This window comes from Doryrhamphus excisus, unplaced genomic scaffold (assembly GCF_030265055.1).
Source record: "Doryrhamphus excisus isolate RoL2022-K1 unplaced genomic scaffold, RoL_Dexc_1.0 HiC_scaffold_24, whole genome shotgun sequence".
NCBI classification, from domain to species: Eukaryota; Metazoa; Chordata; class Actinopteri; order Syngnathiformes; family Syngnathidae; genus Doryrhamphus; species Doryrhamphus excisus.
Window position 1 is genome coordinate 1,280,195 of NW_026652242.1, and position 7,005 is coordinate 1,287,199.

The window sequence follows — 7,005 nt, forward strand, 5'->3', positions numbered from 1 at the left end:
TCATCGTGGTCAAGATGTCCACCACCCTGTTGATCACTCTCGGCCCCTCGTAGTCTGGTCCGGGGGTCACATTTTCCAAGTGGTGTATCATCTTAATCACTTTTAGGAATCTTCGCACCCTCTGTCCCATTGCCGGATCCATTGGTTGTTGGTGCGTTCGAGTCTCCGTTCTCCATCTTGGCCATTGGTGATTCCTCCCCACTCCTTGACTCACTACAGATGCGTAGGAGCGAGACTGCGTGCGAGCTTGTCTTGGCGGACGACGGGAGGAGGTCCATTGACCTGAAGGTGGCACTGGCCAGTTAGGCGTGTAGGGCTGAGCCCCCCTGCCCCCTCTATTCGGGGGGGCAGTAGAGAATGCTCTGGCCCCCCTCCAGTTGGGACCTCCCCCCTGTCGGGACTGGGAGATGGCCCCTTGCGGTCGTGTGTCCCTCCTGTGGGCACGGGCACGACGCCTCCCGTGCTGCACTAGTGTCCAACCCCCCTCCCTTGGGTCCATGTTGGTACACCGAGTATGAAATTGTATGTATTTTTTTATGATTTTTTATGTTTTGTGATTTTTTTCTTTATTTTTATCTGATTTTGTAAATTTTTTTGGATTTTTTTTATTTTAAGAAATGTAAAAATAAACAAATAAACAAACACACAAACAAACAAGTAAACAAGCAAACAAATAAAGTTCTTAAACAAAAAAGACCTTAAAAGGCTTGGTGGGTGTGTTCTCGCGACGTTTCGGCCGCTGTGGGCCTTCTTCAGGCAAACACACCACTGATCAATTCACACAACTAATGCAGCTGGTGTTGATCCAACAAAAGCAAAGTGCAAAGTGAGGCACTTTCAACTTGCACTCCAACTTTAAAGTGTCTAAACCAAACTTGAAAGTTTCACTTGTCTTTTAACTTCTCCATTCTCTTTTTTCCTTCCTTCCCTTTCCCCATGAATTGAACCTTATAGATGATGTCTACCCATTCATGTATTTATATATTTATGTGTTTTTAGATATTTATTCATTTATTGATATATTTACATATTTATATAATTATATATTTATATGTTTATTTATTTATTTATTTATTGGGGTTAGGGTTAGGGTTAGGGTTGGGGGTAGGGTTAGTGTTAGGGTTGGGCCTAGGGTTAGGGTTAGGGTTAGGGTTAGGGTTAGGGCTAGGGTTAGGGTTAGGGTTAGGGTTAGGGCTAGGGTTAGGGTTAGGGTTAGGGTTAGGGTTAGGGTTAGGGCTAGGGTTAGGGTTAGGGTTAGGGCCAGGGTTAGGGTTAGGGTTAGGGCCAGGGTTAGGGTTAGGGTTAGGGTTAGGGTTAGGGCCAAGGTTAGGGTTAGGGTTAGGGTTAGGGTTAGGGGTTGGGGCTAGGGCCCCCATTCCTCCTCCCGTTCATCCACCTTCCTTCCCACCCTTTCTTCCTTTTAAGCCTTATTTAGTCCCCCCGGCATTTTAGTACCCAGAATCCGAATCCAATTCCTTTCTGCCCTTTTTCTATCCCTGTCTTCCCATCCCAAATTAGTTTGCAATCCCGCCACTCGCATTTCCCTTAACCCATGTCGTCCAAAATGGCGAACCAATGGCTTATCCATTCCTTTTTTGTTTTTAATGTTATATATATGTTGCCACATTCTGATTCTAATCGAATTTTTGGTCTCGCCGACATATTGTTTTCTGCATTTTGCGCAAAATAGTACATATACACAATTGGATGTACTTAAAGTGAAATTTTGTTTGATTTTAATTACTCTGTTGTTCGTCCTATTAGTTATGAATTTAAGTTTATAAAAGTATTTCGGCGTGGGTTCCTTGGTCTCTCTCCGGAATGGTTTTATTCTTGCCTTGACCAACATGTCTCTGAGGCTTTTGTGTTTTCTGTAGGCTCTGATGGGGGTACATTTTGACCAGGCATCCATGTTCCCAAGTTTCTCTTTGTAGTTTTTCTTTATTATGGAGGTGATTACCCTACTTGCCGTGGAAAAATAGGTGATTATCGGAATGCCTCTTGTATCATCCTTTCTTGTCCTGTCCCTGAAAGTCTTCAGACAATGTTGCAGCATTGGCCTTCTATACCCCCGTTGTCTTAATGCCTTAAATAGAATCCTTACTGCTTCCCAAAAGTCTTCCTCCTGTGTACAAATCCGGTCAAATCGTAACAGTTGGGATTTAACTATGCCTCTAAAAGTATGTTTTGGGTGAAAACTATTCTTGAACAGAAGTGCGTGCGTGTCCGTTTCTTTAAAGAAAACTTTAATGTCTAATGTATTGTTTGTCCAAAATTTGGGTCCCTTATACACCGTTGTGTCCAAAAAATTGATTGAATTGTCATTGATTTCGTATTTTAATTTTATGGAGGGATCGTGTGAATTTAAAATGTCTATGAATTTTAGAAAGTCTTCCTTTGATCCCGACCAAATGCCCCATATATCGTCCAAATACCTTAAATAATGTAACGGCTGTATCGGGCATTTTCCTAAGGCCTCCTCCTCCCACTTGGCCATAAAAATGTTTGCATATGCGGGGGAGAACCTTTTCCCCATCGCCGTCCCCTTAATTTGCAAATAAAATTCAGAGTTGAATTCAAAGTCGTTCCGGGTTAAATTTATTTCCAATAGTTCCAAAATGGCCTTGTCCGGTCTTCTCTTATCTGGGTATTTATTAAATATGTATTTGACTGCTGCTAGTCCGGCTTTCGTGTCTATGTTCGTGTACATGTTGTTAACGTCCAGGGAAAAGAAAAATGAATTCACTGGGATTTTAAAGTTTTTAACTAATTCGATGAAATGATAAGTGTCCTTGACATACGCCGGGTGTTTGGTCGATAAGGGGTTCAAAAAATGGTCGATGTATTGCGCTGTTCCGTAGGTCTCGCTTCCGCAATCCGAAACGATAGGCCTGCCTGGTGGAGTCACAAACGGCGGATTCCATTGTTCCGGCTTTTTATGGATTTTGGGTAACATATAAAATCTCCTTGCCCTCGGTTCCCCGGTTCCAATCAGGTAATTTCTTTGTTTGGCCGTAATAATTTTTTTTCGATACAATTCCATCATAATTCTTTGTACCATTGGGATGGTCTCCAAATAAATCGGGCCGTCTAATTTTTTATAGTATTCCTGATCCTTTAATTGTCGATAACCTTCTTGAATGTATTGGTCTCGTCCCATAATTACTACCGAACTTCCTTTATCCGCCGGTTTTATTATTATATGTTTGTTAGACATCAATTCCCTTAACGCCCTTACTTCGGCCTGGGAGATATTTGGTCTCTCCCGTCGTGTCCATCCGAAACGTGCCAAATCTTTTTGGTCACCCTCAATCAGTGCTTTTAGTTCCGGTGACATCATTTCCGGGGGTGGCAACCAAGTGGACGGCCCTGAGAACGGTCGTTGTTCCTGCTCCGCCCTACCTTCAAAATATTCCATAATTCTAAGTTTCCGGTGGTAATCCTGTAAGTCCAATTTTCTTTGAATTTTTTGATTTTTGTATAAGTCAATCGTAGGTACAAATGTCAACCCCTTGCCTAATAATTTTAAATGTGCCTCCGTAGGGTGAAAGTCCTTGGTCAAAACCACTACATTCTCCGCCCCTCTGGGCAGTGTCTCCGGTATCCCCCTCCCTTCAAGGTTTAAGGGGGACACAAGTTTAAATAATCGATCCAATGCTCCAGCATGTGTAATGCTGTCAACTCGGTCCAATGAATGCAATCCCCCACCGTCTCAAAGTGTACCTCCGGCAGTAGGGGGATGCAGGGCATATGCCGGGAAATATGGTCGTTCATCTGCAACAGTACCCCCTGATGTTCTTCCTGGAGGTCGGTGGAGAAATTGATTAACGGGATCCAGATGTCTGCCTGTGGAAACCGCTTCTTGGCTTCCTTGAACGCACCCTGCAGTTGTTTGCAGGCTGTGGCCCTAAAGTTTTGCTCTTTACAGTTGATTCCGAATGACAACACTACTTTCTCCACTATGCCCACCACCTTCGCCTTCGCCATCAACAGTTCGGCATTGCGAAATGTGGCCCCCGGGAAGCTATCTATCTGCAAATCCGGGAGAGTGTGTTGTGGGAACCTGGACACATTCGAGTCTCCCAGAATCAACCACCGTTTGTTGACCGTCAACTCCCATTGTGTGTTTTTACGGTTGGTATTTGCATGCCTTGTTACTCTGAATCTCGGCCATTCCGGGGTGGGTGCGCAGTCCTCTTCTTCCTCGGATTCCCGAGTGTCTTCCTCTCTCGCCGATTCCGAATCCGAAGTGCTCTCTGTATCCTCTAATTCCAGTTCCATATTCTGTTCTTCCATCATCTCTGTATATATGTCGGCTCTTCTTCCACTGCCTATCAGAGGTAACGTGGGCGTCGTATCTAGGTCTGCCCCATGTGTGTCATCCATCAAACAACTCTGTTCCCCTTCACTCCTCGGTCCGTCTCTTTGTGTCGTGTTATCTCTCCCCCCTACATCTATCAGTTGTTCGACCGCCTGTGTGCTTGCTGTTCTTTCTTTTGTTTTTTCTCTTTTCCTCTCTCTCCTCTCTCTCCTCTGTGGCTTGGGCGAATCACCAAATTCCTGCTGGGGTCCCTCCGAAGCCACCGGTGCTTGCGTTGGTGGCCCCTCTACTTCATTCCTCTGTAGGGTTACGGGATCTTCCCCCGGCTCCGTCATGGTTCCAACGGAATTCCTAGCCACAGGTTCGGGTCTCGGCTGGTCAGGTTGTCGGACTTCTTGGTTGGATTGTTGGACTTCCTGTTGATCCGGGACTCCATCTTCTCCTAACGACTGGCCTATTCCCCCTGCCACTGGCGCACATGAGGCAATCCTTGCCCTTGCATGTTCGATGACTTGTCTCCTCAGTCGGGGAAGGTTTCGTTGGGCCCATCTCACTGCAACCTCAAATAGTTGGTTCCAATCTTGGATCCAATTGTCCGTTATTTCCCTCAATGTTTCCTCTAGGGAAGCCTGGTAATGGTCTTGGAGAATCACCAATGTTGTGTGGCCCCAATTTTTGGCATTCCCCCAAATTAACTCCTCCGTTATCGAGGAAGGGGAAGCCGGTTTGATCATCGTGGTCAAGATGTCCACCACCCTGTTGATCACTCTCGGCCCCTCGTAGTCTGGTCCGGGGGTCACATTTTCCAAGTGGTGTATCATCTTAATCACTTTTAGGAATCTTCGCACCCTCTGTCCCATTGCCGGATCCATTGGTTGTTGGTGCGTTCGAGTCTCCGTTCTCCATCTTGGCCATTGGTGATTCCTCCCCACTCCTTGACTCACTACAGATGCGTAGGAGCGAGACTGCGTGCGAGCTTGTCTTGGCGGACGACGGGAGGAGGTCCATTGACCTGAAGGTGGCACTGGCCAGTTAGGCGTGTAGGGCTGAGCCCCCCTGCCCCCTCTATTCGGGGGGGCAGTAGAGAATGCTCTGGCCCCCCTCCAGTTGGGACCTCCCCCCTGTCGGGACTGGGAGATGGCCCCTTGCGGTCGTGTGTCCCTCCTGTGGGCACGGGCACGACGCCTCCCGTGCTGCACTAGTGTCCAACCCCCCTCCCTTGGGTCCATGTTGGTACACCGAGTATGAAATTGTATGTATTTTTTTATGATTTTTTATGTTTTGTGATTTTTTTCTTTATTTTTATCTGATTTTGTAAATTTTTTTGGATTTTTTTTATTTTAAGAAATGTAAAAATAAACAAATAAACAAACACACAAACAAACAAGTAAACAAGCAAACAAATAAAGTTCTTAAACAAAAAAGACCTTAAAAGGCTTGGTGGGTGTGTTCTCGCGACGTTTCGGCCGCTGTGGGCCTTCTTCAGGCAAACACACCACTGATCAATTCACACAACTAATGCAGCTGGTGTTGATCCAACAAAAGCAAAGTGCAAAGTGAGGCACTTTCAACTTGCACTCCAACTTTAAAGTGTCTAAACCAAACTTGAAAGTTTCACTTGTCTTTTAACTTCTCCATTCTCGTTTTTCCTTCCTTCCCTTTCCCCATGAATTGAACCTTATAGATGATGTCTACCCATTCATGTATTTATATATTTATGTGTTTTTAGATATTTATTCATTTATTGATATATTTACATATTTATATAATTATATATTTATATGTTTATTTATTTATTTATTTATTGGGGTTAGGGTTAGGGTTGGGGGTAGGGTTAGGGTTAGGGTTGGGCCTAGGGTTAGGGTTAGGGTTAGGGTTAGGGTTAGGGTTAGGGTTAGGGTTAGGGTTAGGGCTAGGGTTAGGGTTAGGGTTAGGGTTAGGGCTAGGGTTAGGGTTAGGGTTAGGGCCAGGGTTAGGGTTAGGGTTAGGGCCAGGGCCAGGGTTAGGGTTAGGGTTAGGGTTAGGGTTAGGGTTAGGGTTAGGGTTAGGGCCAAGGTTAGGGTTAGGGTTAGGGTTAGGGTTAGGGTTAGGGGTTGGGGCTAGGGCCCCCATTCCTCCTCCCGTTCATCCACCTTCCTTCCCACCCTTTCTTCCTTTTAAGCCTTATTTAGTCCCCCCGGCATTTTAGTACCCAGAATCCGAATCCAATTCCTTTCTGCCCTTTTTCTATCCCTGTCTTCCCATCCCAAATTAGTTTGCAATCCCGCCACTCGCATTTCCCTTAACCCATGTCGTCCAAAATGGCGAACCAATGGCTTATCCATTCCTTTTTTGTTTTTAATGTTATATCTATGTTGCCACATTCTGATTCTAATCAAATTTTTGGTCTCGCCGACATATTGTTTTCTGCATTTTGCGCAAAATAGTACATATACACAATTGGATGTACTTAAAGTGAAATTTTGTTTGATTTTAATTACTCTGTTGTTCGTCCTATTAGTTATGAATTTAAGTTTATAAAAGTATTTCGGCGTGGGTTCCTTGGTCTCTCTCCGGAATGGTTTTATTCTTGCCTTGACCAACATGTCTCTGAGGCTTTTGTGTTTTCTGTAGGCTCTGATGGGGGTACATTTTGACCAGGCATCCATGTTCCCAAGTTTCTCTTTGTAGTTTTTCTTTATTAT